This window comes from Ambystoma mexicanum, chromosome 10, assembly GCF_040938575.1.
Source record: "Ambystoma mexicanum isolate Mex_15411 chromosome 10, UKY_AmexF1_1, whole genome shotgun sequence".
Classification (NCBI taxonomy): domain Eukaryota; kingdom Metazoa; phylum Chordata; class Amphibia; order Caudata; family Ambystomatidae; genus Ambystoma; species Ambystoma mexicanum.
The window spans coordinates 237,335,769-237,349,728 of NC_090932.1; positions in this window are offsets into that span (position 1 = coordinate 237,335,769).

Genomic DNA, 13,960 nt, shown 5'->3' on the forward strand with positions numbered 1-13,960 from the left:
GCACGAGCCCCAGAAAGAATGTTCAGAGATGTAAGGATTCTACATGCTAGTGGCAACTTGAATATATTTGAAGTAGCAGATCAGTGACCTGGGCAAAAGGAGCGGGTTTAGACAATTCCTGGCTCAAGCTCTCCAACCACAAGAAGTTCCAACATTACCTGGAACTGTTGGGGATGACCCGCAGTACCTTCCAGGTGGGGGCCCCAGAAGCTCTGTCTTGGACCTGATAATCACCATTCTGCTAGACAGTGGGCCTCATTACAACCTGCCAGTCCGGGACCGTGCAAAATCCGTGACGGCGGTAAAAATGTTTCCGTGTCTGCAAGGTTGCGGAAAAACCGTCCGATTACACGTTGTCGGTCGCGCGCACCACACGGACCCGGAAACGTTGTTACCGCCGTCACGGAAAACCCCACGGAAATGGAAATAACGCAGCCACAAGTGGCGCAAAACCCGTGTCCGCCTCCGCCGCCACGGACACGGAACCGGAAATACCATGATCGCCAAAACAGGAAACAGAGAGGCGGCCATCATATAAAAGCACAATCCATTGCCATCCAGAGCCAGCACAAGCACAATCCTAACTCTGAGAAGCCAAAAGGGACCACCAGCATGTCTGCCAGGATTCCTGCTCAGAGGCAGCGCAAACAGCGCTTCAGCGAGGCGGAGCTAACCGTCTTGGTGGAGCACATTGTGGACAATGCGGAGATGCTGTTCAGCGCCGACCAACGGCGTGCCACACAGCAGTGGAGGAAGGAGGTGTGGGCCGAAGCTGCACACAAGTGCACCGCTGTGGGCGTGACAGCGAGGAGCGTGAAGGACTGCCACAAGCGGTGGGACGACCTAAGGCTGAGGGTACGCAACCTCATTTCCACGCACCGCCAACGCAGCAGTGGGACAGGCGGAGGACCCCCTTCCCCACTGAGGCTGCAAGCATGGGAGGAGCGTTGCAGCAGCGTCCTCCACCTAGAGGGAATCCATGGGATTGGGGAGGCTGAGGCAGGAGTGAGCCCACCTGCAGATGCCGGTAAGTGCCCAAACATGAATGCCACATGAAAATATGCAGTTGTGAGTACTGGGCCAAAGGACCCATTAACAACCCCCCCCCTCCCCCAGGCAGTGCATGTGTGTGCCAAAGGACCCATTAACAACCCCCCCCCCCGGCAGTGCATGTGTGGGCCAAAGGACCCATCATGATCCGTATGGCAACCAATATCACAGAATGCATACACCAGCAATCCGATGCATGTGACCAACACTATTCAATGTACAATCTTAATGACGCATGTGATGCACCCATCTGCCACCACAACAACACTAATTGCATGCCCTTTGTGTCCCCACAGCCGTTTCAAGGGACAGTGATACTGCACAACAGGCCAGCCAATCTGCACCGGCAAGTACACAAGCCACCGCCACCACACAGGAGGATGCTGCCGGCAGTTCTGCACCTCTGGCCACATTACCAGCCACTACAGATGTGCCGCCCACCACCACCACCAACATCCCCACCGTCTCCACACTGCCTGCCTGCCACAGGTGCCACGGGAACCTATCATGGCCACCCAACACAACACCGAAGGCAGCAGCACTGCAGAGGGTGCGTCCTGCAGTGATAACAGTGCCCCGCAAGAGCACTCGGAAACGGGGCCACAGGGGGAGATGCCCACATTGGAAGACCTGGGCTCCTTCCATGAGCTGGAGTTCAGCCCCACATCACTGGGGAGTCCCATGAGGTTGCCCACCCCATCCATGGCTGAACTGAATGCGCGCATGCAGCGGATGGAGGACCAGCAGGCTACCCTCACCCAGCTGGTGGAGAGGCAGCTAGAGGAATCCAGGCTGCAGAGGGAGAGCTACAGCGCCTAGTGCGTCGCCTGTCGAGGTCCATCGGGCGCTTTGCGAGCACTATAGTAACCCTTGCACGCCATGTGCGGGAGGGCAACGACCACACCTCCAGGCTTGTAGAGGCCATGTTGGTTGGCCAACAGGCAAATCTGGCACGGATGCCCTCAATCCCAGATTCTGCGCAATCAAACACAACCACCCCATCCAGCTCCACTACTGCCAGTCCAAGGAGGCGCTCGAGTAGGCTAACGGGTCCCTCGGGCAAGGTTGCACAGGCACAGAAGCGCACACGGAAGTGATGGCATGTGTGTGGGGCAGTGCAGGACACATGTGGACTACAAGGGTGTGAGAGGGGTGGGCACGTTTGGGTGGTGGGGTAGGTAGTTTTGGGGGTCTGAACAATGGGGCCTGGGTGGGGGTGGGCACGTTTGGGTGGTGGTGTAGGTAGTTTTGGGGGTTTGAACAATGGGGTCTGGGTGGGGGTGGGCACGTTTGGGTGATGGGTGGCCCCGGGTGTACAGCTTCTCTAACCAATGCACCTCCTTCCCTGTTGTTGTTACATCAATACATCACCATTTCGAATCAAGACATACATGTGTGGACATTGATCATTTATTTTGCAGTGCAACTATTAATTCATTGTCGTCACCATGTTTGTGCATTTCTGTGAATGTGCCGTGACTCAAAAGTACATGCGAATCAGGGCATCCTGTGCTCTCTGGCCATCATGTGGACCCCCAGGGGGAGGCGTTGCCATCCCATCCCCATCCCCATCCCCATCTCCATTCCCATCCCGATCCCCATCTTCCTCATCTGCGTCTGGTGGCATTGGGATGTTTTTGCGCAGGCATATATTGTGCAGCATGGCACATACGAGCGTGATTTTACCCGTCTTCACTGGGCTGTACAGCAGTGATCCGCCAGATCTGCTCAGGCAGCGGAAACGGGCCTTCAGCAGTCCAAATGTCCTCTCAATCATTCCACGTGTGCGGATATGTGCCCTATTGTATGCCTCTTCATGCCTGTTTCTTGGTCTCCGTACAGGTGTCATCATCCATGGCGTGAGTGCATATCCCGCATCACCTACATGGGATGTAGATGGGGGAACATGTCAGTGTTTGTGGCATCATGTCCTCATCTGCTGCTCTGCATTCTTGTATCATCATTCATTCATGCATATGTACCATGCAGTGTATGGAGGTATGTTTTGGGCATCACGATGTATGTCGCTAACTGGATATGGGCCTACACATTAACTTGCATGTTTACTGTGCCCTGCGGGTGACATTTGATTGTGTGCATGTCACGGTGCAGTGCTGTCCACACATGGCAGAGTGACTCCACTGTACGGAAGTAGTAAATACACGTCGTCTCATTTACACGCCTCTCGTGCCTTTTGAGGCAGTGTTTCAATTGAGGGTGGGTGTCTGCAGTGGCACAAGGTTCATGGGACAGTGACGGGATTGGCTGTGCCAGCGTGTGCACGGGCTCATTGTGGTGCCCTGTCATGTCTTCCTTCATGATGTTTGGCATCCGCTGTGTATTTGGTAGATGGAAGGGGGGTGATGCATGTGCGGTCACAGCGGCACACTCACAATGCTCATTGGCCTGGACACACACACACCACTTCGACAGGGTTGTAGCATCGTCAGCTGTACTCACTCAATAGCCATGTGCTTTGTCCGGCATAGCGTTCCATGTACCGTGGCAACGTGGAATTCCGCAGTACCATTGAGTCATGTGATGAGCCTGGGAAACGTGCGCAGCAGTGTGTAATCAGTTGCATGGCATCACAAACCATCTGGACATTCAAAGAGTGATACTGTTTCCTATTGCGGAACACTGCCTCAATTACACGTGGTACTGTCAGCTCAACGTGGGTGCAGTCAACTGCACCTATGCAATTTGGCATGCCTGCTATGCCATGGAAGGCCAACTTGGTGGCAATGACCTCGGGGAGGGTGCGGGGTAGGGCTATGTGTTCCGACACATGGCGCAACAGGGCATCCAGTACCTGTACCAGGATTTTGGAGAAACAGGGTTGTGATATGCCGTGCAGCTCACCAACGGTGTGTTGATAGGTGCCAGTGCCAAGGAAATGCAGTACTGAGACAACCTTCAAGAGGGGTGGGGTGGCGGTGGGGGTGTCAATTAGGCTGCTGATGTTGTCCTCAATCATGGCGGTGACGTGCAGGATTGTTGCACGGTCTAGCCGGTACAGTGTGTGGATCTGTCCTGGGGTGAGGTTCCAGGGTGAGGCCCTGATGCGTGGTATTGCTGGCTGGCTGCGGGGTCGGGCTGGCTGGGCAATGGGGTTTGCCATAGCTGCAGGGTTGGCTGGTAGCCGCCTGCGCCTCCTCCGCCTACGCCTCCTCCTCTGCGCCATTACTGCCACCATGTGCAGTGCTGCCTGTTGGTTGAGTAGGCCCAGTCCCAGTGCTACTAGACCTGCTGCCTGCATGGTTCTGTGTTGTGTTGGGCAGGGTGTGGCCCTTTTGTAGGCTCCCAGTGGCCTGCTAGGTCCAGCTGGGCTGATTTGGTGCACCTGTGCCCTGATTCAGTTCAGCAGGCAGTGTATAACGCCATGTTCGCGGTGGCGGCGGTTCCGCCACCGTGATCACGGTATTTACGCCATTTTTTTGCCGGTATTTCCGTTTCCGCGCTAGTTGTGATGCTCACGGTGTTTCGTGTTGACGGTAACGGAGGGGTTTCCGTGCAGACGGACTTAACGGGACCCCTATTTCCGCGGTGGCGGTTGAGGGTGGTGCTATTACCGGGGCCGCGGGTCATGATTGGGCGGACATGGAAACGGTGCCGGTATGGTTTTACCGGCAGTGTTAATTCCGGACCGGAGTACTTGTAATGAGGCCCAGTGTCATGAAACCATTCGGATGGCGGTGGTTGCCGCGGACACGACTCCGCCGCCATTGATCGGTTCCATTACGCTACTCACGCTGTCATTGCAATGCTCTAGTTTTGTTCTGCTCGCCGCTGCCAGGAGTATTTCATCCCAGCTATCCCTGTGGTCTGTGCATTGCAACCGTTTTAGCTACTGCTTCGTTTACGCCCATACGCTAGTTTTCTCCTTTTTTTGCTTCATACGGAAGCCTGCCCTTCTCTGTTTACCTGCTCCTTTCCTCTCTTGCTTTTCCACTTCCTTTCTTTGCACTTTGCTCACCTAGCGATTCTCCGCTCTGTTTCCATTCACGCTTACTTGCTCGTTTGTTTACCTTTTTCTGTTCCTACCTGTCGCCGCCTCCTTGCTCGCTGCAGTCAGCATTTTCTGCCCGCTCCTTGTAGCGGTTCAGTCCATATCGATTCTTACCTTTTCTTCTCATTGGTTACTCCTTTACCTCTTATCCGCTGCCTCCCTCCAGCTTCACTCCGGTGAGTTTTCTGCTGTAATTTCATCACAGCCGGTGGACCGCTACTACTCCTGTTGGCCAGCAACGTGGGATAACCATGGGGGGTTTTTCCACCTAAGGGCTTTTTCCCCTGTTATTCCTGCTCCCGGGGCTGGAGTCGTGGAGTGGTCCAGTTTGGGATCCACCACGGCTACTTCTCGTGACAGGTCACAGACTTCAAAACAGAAGAAGGACTATCTGGCCCACCGAAAAGGAATCCGGGAGACAGACTCTGAATATTCAGGTGAGGAGAGTGGTGATTCGAGTGAGGACATTGACAGATTGCAACGCCAAAGACCTACAATGGCCACCCCAGAATAGGTTCAGGAGCAGATGCAAGAACTTTGGAAGGCAGTGCAAAGCCTTTCCCAAGAATTACAGACAGTTAAGGCAGAGAATGTAGTGTTGAAACAACTGGTCTCTAATAGGGAACAGGCACCTCCCGAACTACCACCAATTGCCTTATCAGGTAAATTTGACGGTTCTCCAAAAAAGGTTAAAGAATCCTTGGAGGCTGCTACAGTTTACTTTATATTCAGACCTCAAATGTTTTCTACGGATCAGGCAAAGGTGGGGTTTCTGATTTCAAACATGATTGGCAACGGTCTTGTCTGGGCTACTCCTTTGGTGACAGGAGGTAATCTCGTATTGCAGGACTATAGTGGGTTTCAGACCCTTCTCAAAGAAACATTCGAGAGACCAGAACTCACGTACACAGCTACTGAGGACATCTTAGATGTTCAACAAGGGTCCTCTGATGTTCTTTCATACATCACCACCTTTAAAACCTTGGCTGCCGGGGCTGGATGGGCCGAACAGGCTCAATATGCCATTTTTCACAGAGGTCTTAAAGAAGACATAAAGGACGAATTAGCCCGGTTTCCCTGTCCTAAGACTTTCTCAAATCTGTTATATCTGCTTCACTGCAGATAGAACATTGTTTACAGGAACGACGCCACGAAAGAAGACGCTACAGAATAGGTTTAGTAAGCAATGACCCTCCGCAAAATTCTTCATCACCACAGTCTGCTCCTCGAGATGACCCATGCAGATAGGAAGCACTCGAACACCACTCTACCGAAGAAAGAAGACGGCGAAGAGAAAGAGGACTATGTACTTCTTGTGGTTCAGATAAGCACCTTCTTAAGGAGTGTTCCGAACTACCACAACGATGATCTGGAAATGAGCAACCCCGGGCGTTTTCAGATTCATCCAGTCCCTACGTTTCTTTGTCCATTTCTACTAAGGAAATTAAAGAAGATTCCAGACTCATGGTAGTCAACATCAGCATAAAGATCAAAGACAAATTAGTTGATACTCTAGCTCTTCTGGACTTCGGCGCTGCAGGGAACTTCGTAGATACAGTATGGGTCGACGAGGTGGGTCTTAAGAGGCTGCCCCCCTTGGAAGATCAGAAAGTGGAAGGAGTGGATGGTACCCCACTTTCCTCAGGACTCATTACTCAGACTACGGATACCCTGGAGATCAAGATTTCTCAACACATCAAAAGATTAAAATTCGACATCATAAGAGCTGCCCATTTTCCAGTTATTCTGGGAATAACCTGGCTTAGAAGACACAATCCTCACATTGCTTGTGTCTCGAATCAACTGAGTTTCGAATCAGATTTCTGTAAAAGTCAATGGGCCTCATTACGAGTCCGGCGGTTACCATTCCGCCTCCGTGATTCCTGGAATTACCGGGGCATTACAACCCCGGTTTTCCAGGAATCACGGAGGCGGAATGGTGTAAATCCCCATTCCCATTCAGTCCTATGGGACTCGATGGGAATGGGGATCATGGAAACACCGGCAGCATCTCGTAATGCTGCCGGTGTTTCCTTGTCCGCCTGCAGGCGGGCGGTGTTAAACCCGCCAGTTCAGACCTTGCGGGAACATCACCTCCCGCCTGCAGGGGTCAGACTCAGGCGGTCCGGAAACAACGGTGGCGGCGGGTTTACCGCCACCGTTATTTCCAGACCGCCTGGGTCGTAATGAGGCCCAATGTCTTCCACACCAGTCTTTTACTAAACTACAACTTGCCCGGCTCTATGTCAAGAATCCTCAAGCATACACGCACTGCCGCATTTCTGTGAGGATTTTCAAGATGTTTTTACTGAGGTCAAACCTGCCGCTTTACCACCTCATCGGCCTGAGGACTGTTCGATAGACCTAGAGCCCAATGCTTTAGTTCCATTTAGCAGGATGTTTTCATTATCCCAGACAGAGAAGAGTGCATTATGCACTTATCTGGACACTAATCTCCATAATGGACTCATTCAGCCATCTAAATCCCCTGCGGGAGCTCCTCTGTTTTTTATTTCTAAGAGGGACTCCAAAGAATTGCGGCCATGTATAGAATATGGGGGTCTCAACAAAGTTACCATCAGAGATCGCTACCCCATGCCTCTTATAACAGACATTATAGAGGCAGTTCAAGGTGCACAGGTATTCACCAAGTTGGATCTTCGCAATGCCTATCATTTGCTACGCATAGCTAAGGGGGACGAATGGAAGACAGCATTTCGTACACCTTTCGGGCTGTACGAATACAGAGTGATGCCATTCGGATTGGTCAATGCCCCAGCAATCTTTCAAAGATTTATGGACCGCATGTTCTCTGATCTGTTGTATGTTTCAGTAATCTTTTACCTTGATGACATATTGGTATACTCCATCAACAAGGAAGAACATGAAGAACAGGTTCGGATGGTGCTTAACAGTCTTAAGGCAAACCGCCTACTAGCTAAGCCCGAAAAGTGTAAATTCGGAGTGTCTACCACCCCGTACTTGGGGTTTATGTTATCAGAACACAGAATTTCTATGGACCCACACAAGGTTTCGGCCTTCCTAGATTGGCCCTCGCCTTCTTCCATTAAGGAAGTTCAGAGGTTTTTGGGTCTAACTAATTTCTATAGAAGATTTATCCCCAGGTTTTCTGAAACCGTGTTACCCATAACATCTCTTCTAAAGAAATCTTCCGGACCTTTTGCATGGTCAACAACAGCTGAAGACAGCTTTAAGCATCTCAAGACACTTTTCTGCTCGGCTCCCATTCTATTGCAACCGGATCAGTCAAAGCAATTCATTGTTGAAACAGATGCCTCTTCAGCAGCCATTGGAGCAGCTCTACTCCAAGTGAAGGAAGGAGTCGAACATCCTGTGGCCTACCTCTCACATACTCTCACTTCCAGCCAAAGGAACTATTCTGTTTTAGAAAAAGAGTTGTTGGCCATGAAGCAGGCATGTGAAGAATGGCGTCATTCACTACTGGGTGCAAGCCTTCCATTCATCATTCGAACCGACCACAAGAACCTCAAGGTTCTGCAATCATTGGAATGCTCAAACTCCCGTCAGGCTCGATGGGTGTATTTTTTTCCCAATACAACTTCAAAATTACCTATCTACCGGGTTCACAAAATGTGTTGGCTGACGCCTTATCTCACAAGGAGACTAATTTGGAATCTCATCCTCTCCCTCCTGAACTCATGTTTCCATGTAATCAGATAGTAGCTCAGATTAATACTTTCTTACAAGAGGTAAAGGAGGCCATGGTATTAGAACCCGCTGTCACTAACCAGAAACTTTCTCATGATTATCAACTTAAAGATGGTCTCTGGTTCTACAAGAATCGCTTATATGTACCATCAGGTCATCTCTGCAAGAAGGTCATCAACTGGTGTCATGACAGTTTGTCCGCAGGCCATAGAGGTCAATCCAACACCACTGAACTCATTGGACGTTCTTTTTATTGGCCCAACCTCAAGGAGGAAGTCCGATCCTACATATCGTCATGTCCGGTGTGTGCCATGTCTAAGAATCTCATAGGCAAGCCATTTGGCCTCCTCACCCAGCCAGATATTCCTCAACGCCCTTGGGGACATTTATCCACAGATTTTATAGTGGATCTCCCCTTCTCGGATTCCTGTACCTGCATAATGGTAACCATTGATTCTCTTACTAAAATGGGCCATTTTTCTCCTTTAACTGGACTACCGAATGGCCGAAATATTTGCCAGAGACATTTTTCCTCTACATGGGCTTCCAGATAAGATTACTTCGGACAGAGGTAGCCAGTATATCTCAAAGTTTTGGAAGCCACTGTGCAGACCTTTAGGCATTGACCGGGCCCTTTCCTCAGGTTTCCACCCACAGACCAATGGTCAGACAGAGAGACTCAACGCAACCCTCAAGCAGTATCTCAGATGTTACACCAACCAACTGCAAGACAATTGGGTTCAGCTCCTTCCCACGGCCGAGTTTGCATACAACAACTCTAAACACTCAGCTACTGGTTTAACTCCTTTCTTTTGCAACTATGGTATTCATCCCAGAGCAATCTGTCCCATCTCTTCATTACCTAGCAATTCCCCAACAGTGGAATCTATCTTATCTGAGATCGCTGAGGCCCATAAAGTAGCCAAGAGCAGTCTGGGAAGGAGTTTCAACATCTATAAAAGACAGGTTGATGTACATCGACGCAAAGGCCCCAGAATGGTCCAAAGGAACCAAGGTGTGGCTTTCTACCAAATTTCTACCCAGGTGGATCCGACCCTCTAAGTTGTCCCCCAGATTTTCGGGTCCATTTCGTGTCCTAGAGAGGATTAACCCAGTGGCTTATAAGATCAAACTACCGCATCACCTCCAACGCATGCATCCTGTTTTTCATTCCTCCCTTCTCAAGGAATTTCATCCGGAGACGCGATGCAAACCTTATTTGCCACAAATCTTGCCACAGGGTGATACCCAAGATGAGTATGAAGTTTCCAAGAACCGTGACTCTCAAGTTTGCATAGGACGACTTCAATACCTAGTATCTTGGAAAGGTTACCCTAGGTCAGAGGACTCTTGGGAACCAGAGCACTTTCTTAAAGCTCCCAGACTGGTGGCTCGCTTCCACTAATTACATCCAGGGAAACCTGGTGGAGGTAATATAAAGAGGGGGCATACTGTCATGAAACCATACGGATGGCGGTGGTTGCCGCGAATACGACTCCGCCGCCATTGATCGGTTCCATTACGCTACTCACGCTGTCATTGCAACGTTCTAGTGTTGTTCTGCTTGCCGCTGCCAGGAGTATTTCATCCCAGCTATCCCTGCGGTCTGGGCGTTGCAACCGTCTTATCTACTGCTTCGTTTACGCCCATACGCTAGTTTTCTCCTTTTTATGCTTCACACGGAAGCCTGCCTTTCTCTGTTTACCCGCTCCTTTCCTCTATTGCTTTTCCACTTCTTTTCTTTGCGCTTCGCTTGCCGAGCGATTCTCCGCTCTGTCTCCATTCACGCTTACTTGCTCGTTTGTTTACCTTTTTCTGTTCCTACCTGTCGCCGCCTCCTTGCTCGCTCCAGTCAGCATTTTCTGCCCGCTCCTTGTAGCGGTTCAGTCCATATCGATTCTTACCTGTTCTTTTCATTGGTTACTCATTTCCCTCTTATCCGCTGCCTGCCTCCAGCTCCACTCCGGTTGAGTTTTCTGCTGTCATTTCATCACAGCCGGTGGACCGCTACTACTCCTGTTGGCCAGCAACTTGGGATAACCATGGGGGTTTTTTCTGCCTAAGGGGTTTTTCCCCCGTTATTCCTGCTACCGAGGCTGGAGTCGTGGAGTGGTCCAGTTTGGGATCCACCATGGCTACTTCTCGTGACAGGTCACAGACTTCAAAACAGAAGGAGGACCATCTGGCCCACCGAAAAGGAATCCGGGAGACAGACTCTGAATATTCAGGTGAGGAAAGTGGTGATTCGAGTGAGGACATTGACAGACAGCCAATGGTATGGGGCCCAGGAGGCCTGTGTCTAGGTAACTGAACCAGGGACACTGGCATTCTTGGGACCAGAGGGTGAAAAACAATGTTCTGGATTGTCTGGAAAAATTCTTGATTGGCAGAGACTTATGTTTTTCTTTCATTTGTCCGGGAGGAACATGTTTGGGTTATTGACCTGTGTCACAGATATCTGAGTGCAAGAAACAGGCTAATATAGGAACCTATATAGAGGCAGATATGGTCCCCAAGCTTTATTGAGTAGAAGTCACCACAATGTTGCACAATCACAGGCAGCATCTCTACAAAATGTTTCAATTTAGATAATCAACTCTATATATGTTTAATTCTGAATAGCAATCAGCAATATAGTCATACTTCTGCTTATAAATCACTGTATGAATACTCTCTTGACTTCGAAACAGTTCTAAATTACTCAAGTTGAATAACAAACTATTGAAAAGCGTTAATTTCTCCAATAACACTAATAAGTGCTGAATTCAGAGAACCTTTGTATACATTTACCAGCGGAATATCGTCCAACTCGTAAAGAGCCCCAATTTCATTTGTTTCTTCAGTTACTGCTGGCAAAACCATTTCAAAATCATGGCCCTTTCCTAATATCATTCTGTTTTGGGATATGTGCACCTTGCTGATAGTTTCTAATCTGTATCCACTATCCATGTTAAGGCTGCAAATCAGAGTTATGTGTCTATGCTTGGGTTTGTGTACTTTTTCACATGGTCACATGGCTAATGATCTGTGTCCTGAATCTATATTACTTCCCTTATCTCTTCCTTTTAGCTGCTATTGTTAAACATGGTCTTGTACCTAGGCTAGAGCAAAGTAAATGCGTCTTGAATTGCTGTTTCCCTTGAAATGCCACTTGTTTGTTAGTCTCATTCCAGCAGGGAGGAGGTGGTGAGGGGACTTGAAGGAAATACCTATGGTTATTTTGGGACAGCACATCAAGCTATAGGTTGTGACTGGGACAAGGGGGAGAGGAGCACCAGGGTTTCTGGATATCTTATGGTTTGGGAGGGTGAGGAGGCAAATATGTTTGGATCCCTAAATCACTTAAGATTGCCCTGCTCAACACTATCCTTATGCCACTTGTACCACCTAGCCCAACCTGCTTTATAGAACTTTGCCTGTCTTTTATTTCCATTGCTTTTTTCTGTTCTTTGTCTCTCCACTACTGACCTGTACCTGGCCTTGTTAAGGTCACTGAGTAAGCTTTAGCTCTCTGCCTGAGCTCTTGAAGATGCATCTTTGGAGTCAATCAACTGCTCTGTGATGCCACACAAGTGCATCATAATTAAAGTTGTTACAGTGTCAGCCATTTTGCACAAGCAAGTGCTAGTTGAAGTTGGGAGTTTGGTTGGATGTGGTTTTTAAGACCTTGCTTGGTTGTAATTTTGCATGGCACATTGATGTATTTTTCACTTATTTTGACTTTTGATCATCATTACCTTTACTAATATGTGTGGCTGCCACGGCTTGTGTCGTTAAAGAGTTCAGCCATGATAGTTTGCAAACCTTGTTATATAAACCTTCACGATTCTCCCTATCCATCCTGACTCTCACAATAAGTAATGGTCAATTCTATAGCCTGGCTTTATACAGTTATAGGGTCATTTCTTATGTTGACTCTCACAGCACACACAAAAGGCTTGCCCTGCACATTTGCAAATCCAGGCCTATTGGCTTTGGCAATGCGTGTTTATTTAGGCACCTGTGCATGTTGCCAGTAAACCATGTGTCAAAATCTTTTAGTTTTGTAATTAAAACGTGTTTGTCAAACTGAATTTACACGTGAAAATGTATCTGGGGAATAGTCATTGTGTCCATTCGGTAAGGATGGCCTGTGCTTGTGCACCCCTGTCGACCAATACGTTATGGATGATTGCAAAATGGGTACGATACTGACCCGAAGAAACTTGCCGTAGAAAAGGGAATTCCACTGAACCATCAGACATCGAATATACCAGAACCTGTAGGGGTGGAGAGTCTAATGGGCAATAACATATCGACCCGTGTAAACTGAACACTCAGATTAGAGAACAGGGATGTAACGCTCACCTGATTCCCACGGAGGCGCAGGTCTGGCTTCGAGTGCTGATGCTTCTTCAATGGTGAAGCGCAGGACTCTGAAGATGGACAGGAAGGGCCCCTCTACTCTGGCTTCTCTGGCTCGCAGGAATATTCCCCTGTGCGTGAAAAGGGAGTATTACCTACTGACTGAGTTATGCTCAAGCCTCCCACTCTCTTCCAACCCTCCACGATACCCCGTGAAGTCTCACCTTAGGGTCAGGAAGGATGAGCTCTCCATCCTGCTTCTGATGGAGGGGCGCGTTGAAACCCAGTTACTTCACTGGATTGAGGATTGATGGGAGTTCAGGTAAGCTTGACTATTCAGGTAAGGCTCTGTAAAAGTTATGTTGCAAATTCAAAAGTCCAAGCTTAATAATAATGTTCATTGTCTTTTTCCCCTTAGGGGGTTCGGAATGCCGGAGATATGGCGCCGACCCGAAGTGAAACGTGCAGTTCCAGTAAATGACAGGTAAGTTCTGGATGAGCGCTCGGGTAATGTCTTTGCATTCGCTCATTCAATGTCTTTGTCTCTTTTCCCCATAGGGGCCGGGGTCCGGAAAATGCCTGGAAGTGGCAAGACCCGAAATGAAATGGGAATGACCCAACAGGTAAGTCTTAGAAGGAAACTGAGCTTTTCCTATTCCCTTCCTTCTCTCACCTTGTTCTTGTCTTTTTCTCTCTAGGCTCTGAAGTGGCTGTGGATCCGGATGATCGCTGCTGAAGATGGTGGCATCCAGGATAGGTGAGTGAAATGCAGCGCTGCAGCGATCGTAGCGAAATGCTTTTAAAAATGATGTCTTCCTTTTCAGGATCGTTGGTGTGATGTCTCCGTGGTGCTGATTTAGCAGGTAA